We start from the raw sequence: 8,259 nt of genomic DNA, 5'->3' as shown, positions 1-8,259 counted from the left end.
CCTACACACATAACATCTTACATTATATGGTACGTTTGTTACAATGAATGAGCCAATATTGATACATTATTGTTAACTGAAGCCCATAGTTTACTCAGATTTCCTGAGTTTTTAATCTAATGCACTTCTTATGTATCAGACTCCCATTCAGGATGCCATATTACATTTAGTTGTCATGTCTCCCTAAGCTCTTCTTAGCCATGACAGTGTCTCCCTTTCCTTGTTTTTGATAACCTTGACAGTTGTGAGTACTACTGGTCAGGTATATTGTAGGATGTGCCTCTATGAGAATTTATCTCATGATTTTCTCATGATTAGACTGGGTTAATGGGATTTGGGGAAAAAGAGAATTGAGGTAAAATGTCATTTTCCCCACATCATATCAAATGTGCTATGGTATAACAAGAAATATATTTGGTCTTTGTCTCTGGTTCCTGAAAAAATCTCCCAAAGCCCTTGGTATTTCCTGAGTGATAGAAATGTCTTTGTTATTCATAGAGACCCTTTTTTTTTTCTTTTTTTTTGGCGGTATGCAGGCCTCTCACTGTTGTGGCCTCTCCCGTTTCGGAGCACAGGCTCCGGACGCGCAGCCTCAGCGGCCATGGCTCACGGGCCCAGCCGCTCTGTGGCATGTGGGATCCTCCCAGACCGGGGCACGAACCCATGTCCCCTGCATTGGCAGGCGGACTCTCAACCACTGTGCCACCAGGGAAGCCCCATAGAGACCCTTTTGAGCACACCTGAGTTTATGTTAATGAGGTGGCTTAGGGTAAGGTCCCTAGACAGGCTTAGGATGGGACCATCACCAAAAAAGACCAAGTGATTTAAGGTTGGAACTTTCAGCTCCATCAGCCTCTGGGAAGGGAAAGTGGTAGTGGTTAGAGGGTACAGATTAAACTCTATTAAAACTCTTGAACAACAAGATATAATGAAATTCTAAGTTGAATTTGGTGACCTCATCCATAGGGACAGAATATCATGGGGACAGAAGCTCCTGCACTTGGGACCCTTCCAAACCTCACCCTATGTATCTCTTCAACTGGCTTTTCATCCGTATCCTAATAGCCTTTGTAATAAACTGGTACACAAAAGTAAATGTCTCCTTGAGCTCTGTGAGGCAGTCTAACAGAGGATCAAATCCAAGTAGGGGGTTGTAGTAACTTTTTTTTTTTGCAGTACGTGGGCCTCGCACTGTTGTGGAGCACAGGCTCCGGACACGCAGGCTCAGTGGCCATGGCTCACGAGCCTAGGCGCTCCGCGGTATCTGGGATCCTCCCAAACCGGGGCACGAGCCCGTGTCCCCTGCATCGGCAGGCGGACTCTCAACCACTGCGCCACCAGGGAAGCCCAGTTGTAGTAACTTCTGATTTATAGTCAGTTGGTCAGAAGCACAGGGGACAATTTGGACACGCAAATTGGAGCCTGAAGTGGGGGCAGTCTTGTGGGTCTGAACACTTAACCTGTGGGATCTGATGCTATCTCCAGGTAGATAGTGTCAGAATTGAGTTAAATTTATAGGGCATCAAATCAGAGTCTGCTGAGAACTGGCGAATTGCTTGGTGGTGTTGGAAAACACACATCAGAATTGGAGGTACACACTATCAACTATCCTGGCTTTGCCCAACCTCAGCAACTTATAAGACTGATAATGAAATAAATCATGATAATCCTAAAAGAAAAAAATCATGAGTAGAATACACATTCTTTTCAAGCTCACATACAACCAAGATAGACCACATCCTGGGCCATAAAACAGAGCTTAAAATTTTTAAAGAATAGAAATCATACAATGTATGCCCTCAGATCACAATAGAATTAAACTAGAAGCCAACAACAGAAACATAGTTGGAAAATTCTCAAATATTTAGAGATTAAACAATGCAGTTTTAAATAACATGTAGATAGCAAGGATATCTCAAGAGAAACTAAAATATATTTTGAACTAAATGAAAACAAAAATACAGCTTATCAAAATTTGTGGGATGCATTGAAAGCAGTGCTTAAAAGCAGTTGTTAAAAATTTATAGCATTGAATTTATACATTAGACAAAAAGAAATATTTAAAAGTCAGTATAGCTTCCACCTTAGGGGGAGAAAAGAACAAATCAAATCAAAGTAAGCAGAAGAAAAAAAAATTAGAGCAGAAATCAGTAAAACTGAAAACAGAAAATTAGTAGACAAAATCAACAAAACTAAAAGCTGACTCTTTGAAAAGATTAATAAAATTGATAAAATTCTAGCCAGGCAAACTGTATTAGTCTGCTCATGTTGCCATACCAAAAGAACAGAGTAGGTGACCTAAACAACAGAAATTAATTTTCTCACAGCTCTGGAGGCTAGAAGTCCAAGATCAAAGTGCTATCAGAGTTGATTTCTGGTGAGACCTCTCTTCCTGGCTTGTAGATGGCTTCCTTCTTGCTGTTTTCTCACATGGTATTTCTTCCGTGTGCATGTGGAAAGAAAGGTATCTCTGGTGTCTCTTTCTCTTCTAATAAGAACACTGATCCTATCAGGTTAGGGCTCCACCCTTATGACCTCATTTAACCTTAATTACCTTCCTAAGAGCCCTATCTCTCAATACAGCTGCTTTGGGGTCTAGAGCGTCAACATATGAATTTTGTGTGCAAGGGGACACAATTCAGCCCATCAAAATTAACAGACTAAAAAAGAGAAAGACACAAATTACTAATATCAGAAATAAAGGAGAGACTATTCACTACTGATCCCATGGTCATTAAAAGAATAATAAAGGAATATGATGAACAACTCTATCACAGATTTGATAACCTAGATGAAATGGGCCAATTTCTTGAAAGACATAATCTTCCAAAACTCACACATGTAAATTAGATAACTCTATTAGATCTATATCTATTAAAGAAATTGAATCAATAATTAATAACTTTTCAAAACAGAAAAAACAACAATAATAAAAACCAGGTCCAGATGGGTTCACTGGTGAATTCTACCAAACATTTAAGGAAGATATTATACCAATTCTCTAAAATTTATTCCATTAGACAGAGGGAGAGGGAATATCTCCTAAGCCATTCTAAGAGACTAGCATTACCTTAATGTCAAAACCAGACAAAGACATTACAAGACCAGTTATAGACCAATACTTACCATGAACACAGATATAAAATTTCTCAACAAAACATTATTAAATGGAATGTAACAATATATAAAAAGAATGATAGGGCTTCCCTGGTGGCGCAGTGGTTGGGAGTCCGCCTGCCGATGCAGGGGACACGGGTTCGTGCCCCGGGCCGGGAGGATCCCACATGCTGCGGAGCAGCTGGGCCCGTGAGCCATGGCTGCTGAGCCTGCGCGTCCGGAGACCGTGCTCTGCAGCGGGAGAGGCCACAGCAGTGAGAGGCCCCCGGACTGCAAAAAAAAAAAAAAAAAAAAAAAAAGAATGATACACCATGATCAAGTGGGTCATACACTGTTGGTTCACCACTGGAAAATTAATGAAAGTAATCAATCTCATCAACAGGTTAAAGAAGAAAAATCACATGATCATATCAATAGATGCAAAAAAATGCATTTGATAAAAATCTAACATCCATTCATGATAAAAAAATTCTCAGCAATCTAGGAATAGAGGGGAACTTCCTCAATTTGATAAATAACATTTTAAAAACCTATAGCTAACATCTTACTAATAGTGAGAAACTAGATTCTTTCCCACTAAGACAGGAACAAGACAAGGATGTCCCCTCACATCATTCCTATTTAACATCATACTGGATATCCTAGATAATGCAGTAAGATGTGAAAAGGAAATAAAAGGTATACAGATTAAGAAGGAAGAAACAACACTTTGTTCACAGATTACATGTTTGTTTATGTAGAAATCCTAAAGAAGTGACCCCAAAACCCTCTCAAAACAAACAAACAAAAAACATCCTGGATCTAATAAGCAATATAGCAAGGCACATGGTTAATACACAAAATATACAAAAATCAGTTGCTTTCTTATATACTAGAAATGAACAATTGGAATTTGAAATTAAAATACAATACCATTTACATTAGCACCAAGAAAATGAAATATATTAAAATATAAATCTAACAAAATATGTACAAAATCTATATGAGGAAAACTATGAAACTCTGATGAAAGAAATCAAAGAAGAAATAAACAAATGCAGAGATATTCCATGTTCATGGATGGGAAGACTCAATTTTGTCAAGATTTCAGTTCTTCCCAACTTGATATATAGATTTGAAACCACATAACTCAGATTGGGGCTTGAATCCACTGTCTTTTAATTGAGATCGCACCTGGTCTCAGGACTTAATGAAGCTCAGGTTCTTTATGTCTCATCACAGAAAGAATTCAGTGAGAGACAAGGTGATAGGTAAGAAGTGGATTTATTTAGAGAGATACATATTCCAGAGACAGGATATGGTCCATCTCAAAAGGCAAGAATGGCTTTGGGAGGAACATACTCCACAGACAGAGTGTGGGCCATCTTAGGTGAGAGGCCCTGAAATATGGGGGTGGTTAGTTTCTATGGGCTGGGTAATTTCATAGGCTAATGAGTGGGAGGATTATTCTAACTCTCTGGGAGAAGGGGCAGGGATTTCCAGGAATTGGGCCACCACCCACTTTTTGACCTTTTATGGTCAGCCTCGAAATTGTCAAGGTGCTGGTTGGTGTGTCATTTATCATGTTAATATATTATAATGAGCATATAATTAGGCTCAACGTCCACTAGAAGTCGAATCTTCATCCATCTTGAACCTGGTGGGTTCTAGCCAGTTTATGTCATACACTCAAGGGCTATGTCATACTTTTAGAGTTTGTACCATGCCCCCTTCCCTCTGTTTCAGATTCAAGGCAATTCCAATAAAAATTTTAAAAATCCCAGGAAGTTATTTTGAAAATATCAACAAACTGATTCTAACATTTATATGGAGAGGCAAAAGACCCAGAATACCCAACCTAATATTAAAGGAGAAAAATAAATTGGAAGGCTAACACTATTTGATTTCAAGACTTACTATAAAGCTACAGTAATCAAGGCAGTGTGGCAAAAGAATAGACAAATAGGTCACGGAACAGAATAGAGAGCTCAGAAATGGACTCATACAAATTTAGTCAATTTGTCTGACAAATGAGCAAAGACAATTCAATAGAGCAAGGATAATCTTTTCAACAAATGGGTTCTGGAACAACTGGCCATCCACATACAAAAAAAAGAAGTAAGGTCTTTACACCATCCACAAAAGTTACTCAAAATGGATCCAGATATAAATTAAAAACGCAAAACTAAAAAATTCCTAGAAGATAACATAGGAAATTTAAATGACCTTATGCTTGGCTATGACTTTTTATATACAATACCAAAGGCACAATCAGTGAAAAAAAAAAATTGATAAATTGAACTTTATTAAAATTACAGAGTTATGTTACCGAGTCCAAGCTTGCTAAGCTTGCCTCATGACGGGCCAATAAATTGGAGATGAGGTGCTGAGGCAAGGAGTATGACTTTATTTGGAAAGTTGGCAGACTGAGAAGATGGCAGACTAAAGTTTCAAAATAACCATCTTATCAGAGTTTGGATGCCAGTTTTTTTTTATAGCACAGAGAGGGGGAGGAGATGAGGAAGTAAAGAAAAAAGGCCATGCGTTTTGCAAATATCACCTGGAATGGCCAGCCTCGGGGAGGGGATGTGTTAATTTCTTCTTTCTTGTAGCCATCCACAGGTGGACAAGGTCCGGATGTTTCCCTGAACAAAGGCACTTTGGTTTAACATTCAGGCAGAGGGGCAGGGCTCCCCGAGGCAGGCCATTATGTACAGACAGTATCCTTTTAGTGAAAAAAAGCAGTGGAAAGCAAAGGTTAAAGTAAAAGAAACAGATCCAACATGGAGTCAGATTTGGTTCTTTCCTGTTACAGTTATAAATACCTTTACCTTCCTCCTGGACAATATAAGGGACTTGGAATATTAATCACTTTGTCTCATTTCAATTTCTATGACTTTTCTGGTATGCATGTGTAGGGGAGCAGGATTTGCCACCCTAAATTATGTCTCTTTGGTACGTTTTTTTTTTAGCCGGGCCGGGCCAGCATGCTAGTTCAATTCTAGTTCGCTCAGGATTCTAGTTCCCTGCCAGGGATCAAACCTGTGGAAGCATGGAGTCTTAGCCACTGGACCGCCAGGGAAGTCCCAGCATATTGTTTTAAGCTGGTTATTTTCTGAGAAACAGACAGGAGAAGGGCTCTGAAGACAAAGTAGGAGTTGCCTTCGTGTAACAAACATTTCCATTTGTAAGGGAAATCTCCATTCGTGTACCATTCGTGTCTCCCTGGAAGAGAAGGATGAGAGCAAATCTCTAGAAACTCTTATTGGGTGGAGATTTAAATGTGCATCACAATCACCCTTGTTTACTTTGCTATTCCTGGTAACCTCCCGTAACTGACTCTTCCTACTCTCGACATCCTCTTTGGTCTTTTTTTTTTAATGGGATTTTTTTTTAATTAATTTATTTTTGGCTGCATTTGGTCTTCGTTGCTGTTCACAGGCTTCCTCTAGCTGCAGAAAGTGGGGCCTACTCTTCATTCTGGTGGGCAGGCTTCTCATTGCCGTGGCTTCTCTTGTTGCGGAGCTCAGGCTTTAGGCACGTGGGCTTCAGTAGTTGTGTCACGTGGGCTCAGTAGTTGTGGCTCGTGGGCTCTAGAGCTCAGGCTCAGTAGTTGTGGCACACAGGCTTAGTTGCTCTGTGGCATGTGGGAATCTTCCTAGACCAGGGCTCAAACCCATGTCCCCTGCATTGGCAGGCAGATTCTTAACCACTGCACCACCAGGGAAGCCCTCCTCTTTTGTCTTTAGCTGAAGATGTTATTTAAGGTGAGGGTTTCAGCCATTTTGGTGAGTTACTCAATTTTTCTGGGTCTCTCCCACGTATATATGATATTAAGCCTTGTTTGATTTTCTCCTGTTAATCCGTCTCATGTCAATTTAATTCTTAGATGAGTCAGAAGAACCTAAAAGAGTAAAGATAAATTTCTTCCTCCCTGACACATGGTAATCCCATCATTTTATCTCCCTAAGGAAATATTATTCATGTTTCATACAGATAATGAATAGTTGTATTAATCAGATACACTCCTCTCTCAGATCCTCATTCCTAGAAATACAGAGCTTTCACCTGGAATAACTTTTCATTGTTCTTAAATACAATCTTTAGAATTGCATTTTCTTCAGATTAATTTTCCTTCTTTTTTTGGCTTGAAATAATCTTATTTCATAAAAATGGAAAATTCTTGAGAGATGCTTTTACTCTGTATAGAAATCTAGGTTGGTAGTTGTTGTGGTCTGAACATGGGTTGGAAAAGAATTTCCAGACATAAGGCAGAATGTAAAGAAGACAGAATTTATTAGAGGGAAGGGTCGCTGCCAGAACAACAGGCCGACTTCCTAATAGTCTGGGAGAGTCGAGCCCAAACATGTGCTATTGATCAGTTTTTATAGCCAGAAAACAAAGGAATGGTCTGAGGTGAAAATTTCGTTTACTGATTGGTCGAGGCACATATACCTTCCTTCTATAGGGTGGGAGTGGGACAGGGCAGATGCCTTTCCTTATTTGGGACAGGTCCTGCTGCCCAGGTGGGCGTCACCCAGGTGGGCTCAGGAATTTCTAACCAGCACAACATGGTGGGGAGGGCGAGTAAGAGTCCAGTAGGGGGTGTAACGCTGACAGTTTTTCAGGCAGGGTCTTCCTTTGTCCTTGGAGCACCAGAGTAGTAATTCCTTCATTGGTTTGAATAGGTCCTTTCACTGTGTCCCGGAACCACAGCTATGTATTGGGAATGAGAGATGACAGATAACTTATTTTGTTTATAATCTCCTGGTCTTAGGTTAGGTTGGGAGCGTAAATACTAAGACTGAGATTGAACCAGTGACTAGATGGGGTTTGGGTTGTCATATAAAAGAGAGGCTGAGAATATTGACTGGGTAGGAGTAGTAAATGGGTTAACAAATTGTTCTTGAAACTGGTTATATTCTCACCAATCCTTTTTTCTCTTTCTGTTCACCAAGCTTCCCTTACATTTAATTTGTACCATGTAAATGAGCTTGGGGTGTCGACTGAAAAAAATGCACCACTTAAAATTGAAGAATTATGTTATATTTGGGGCATTACCGAGGACTATAACCCGGGAAGGCGGCCTCTCAAGAGAGTTCTGAGGAACTGCTCAGAAGAGGTAATGGAGGAGCCAAGATAGGCACAAATTTTTACTGAAAA

The sequence above is a fragment of the Lipotes vexillifer genome, unplaced genomic scaffold, assembly GCF_000442215.2.
Source record: "Lipotes vexillifer unplaced genomic scaffold, Lipotes_vexillifer_v1.1 scaffold182, whole genome shotgun sequence".
NCBI classification, from domain to species: domain Eukaryota; kingdom Metazoa; phylum Chordata; class Mammalia; order Artiodactyla; family Lipotidae; genus Lipotes; species Lipotes vexillifer.
This window is presented reverse-complemented; position numbering follows the sequence as displayed.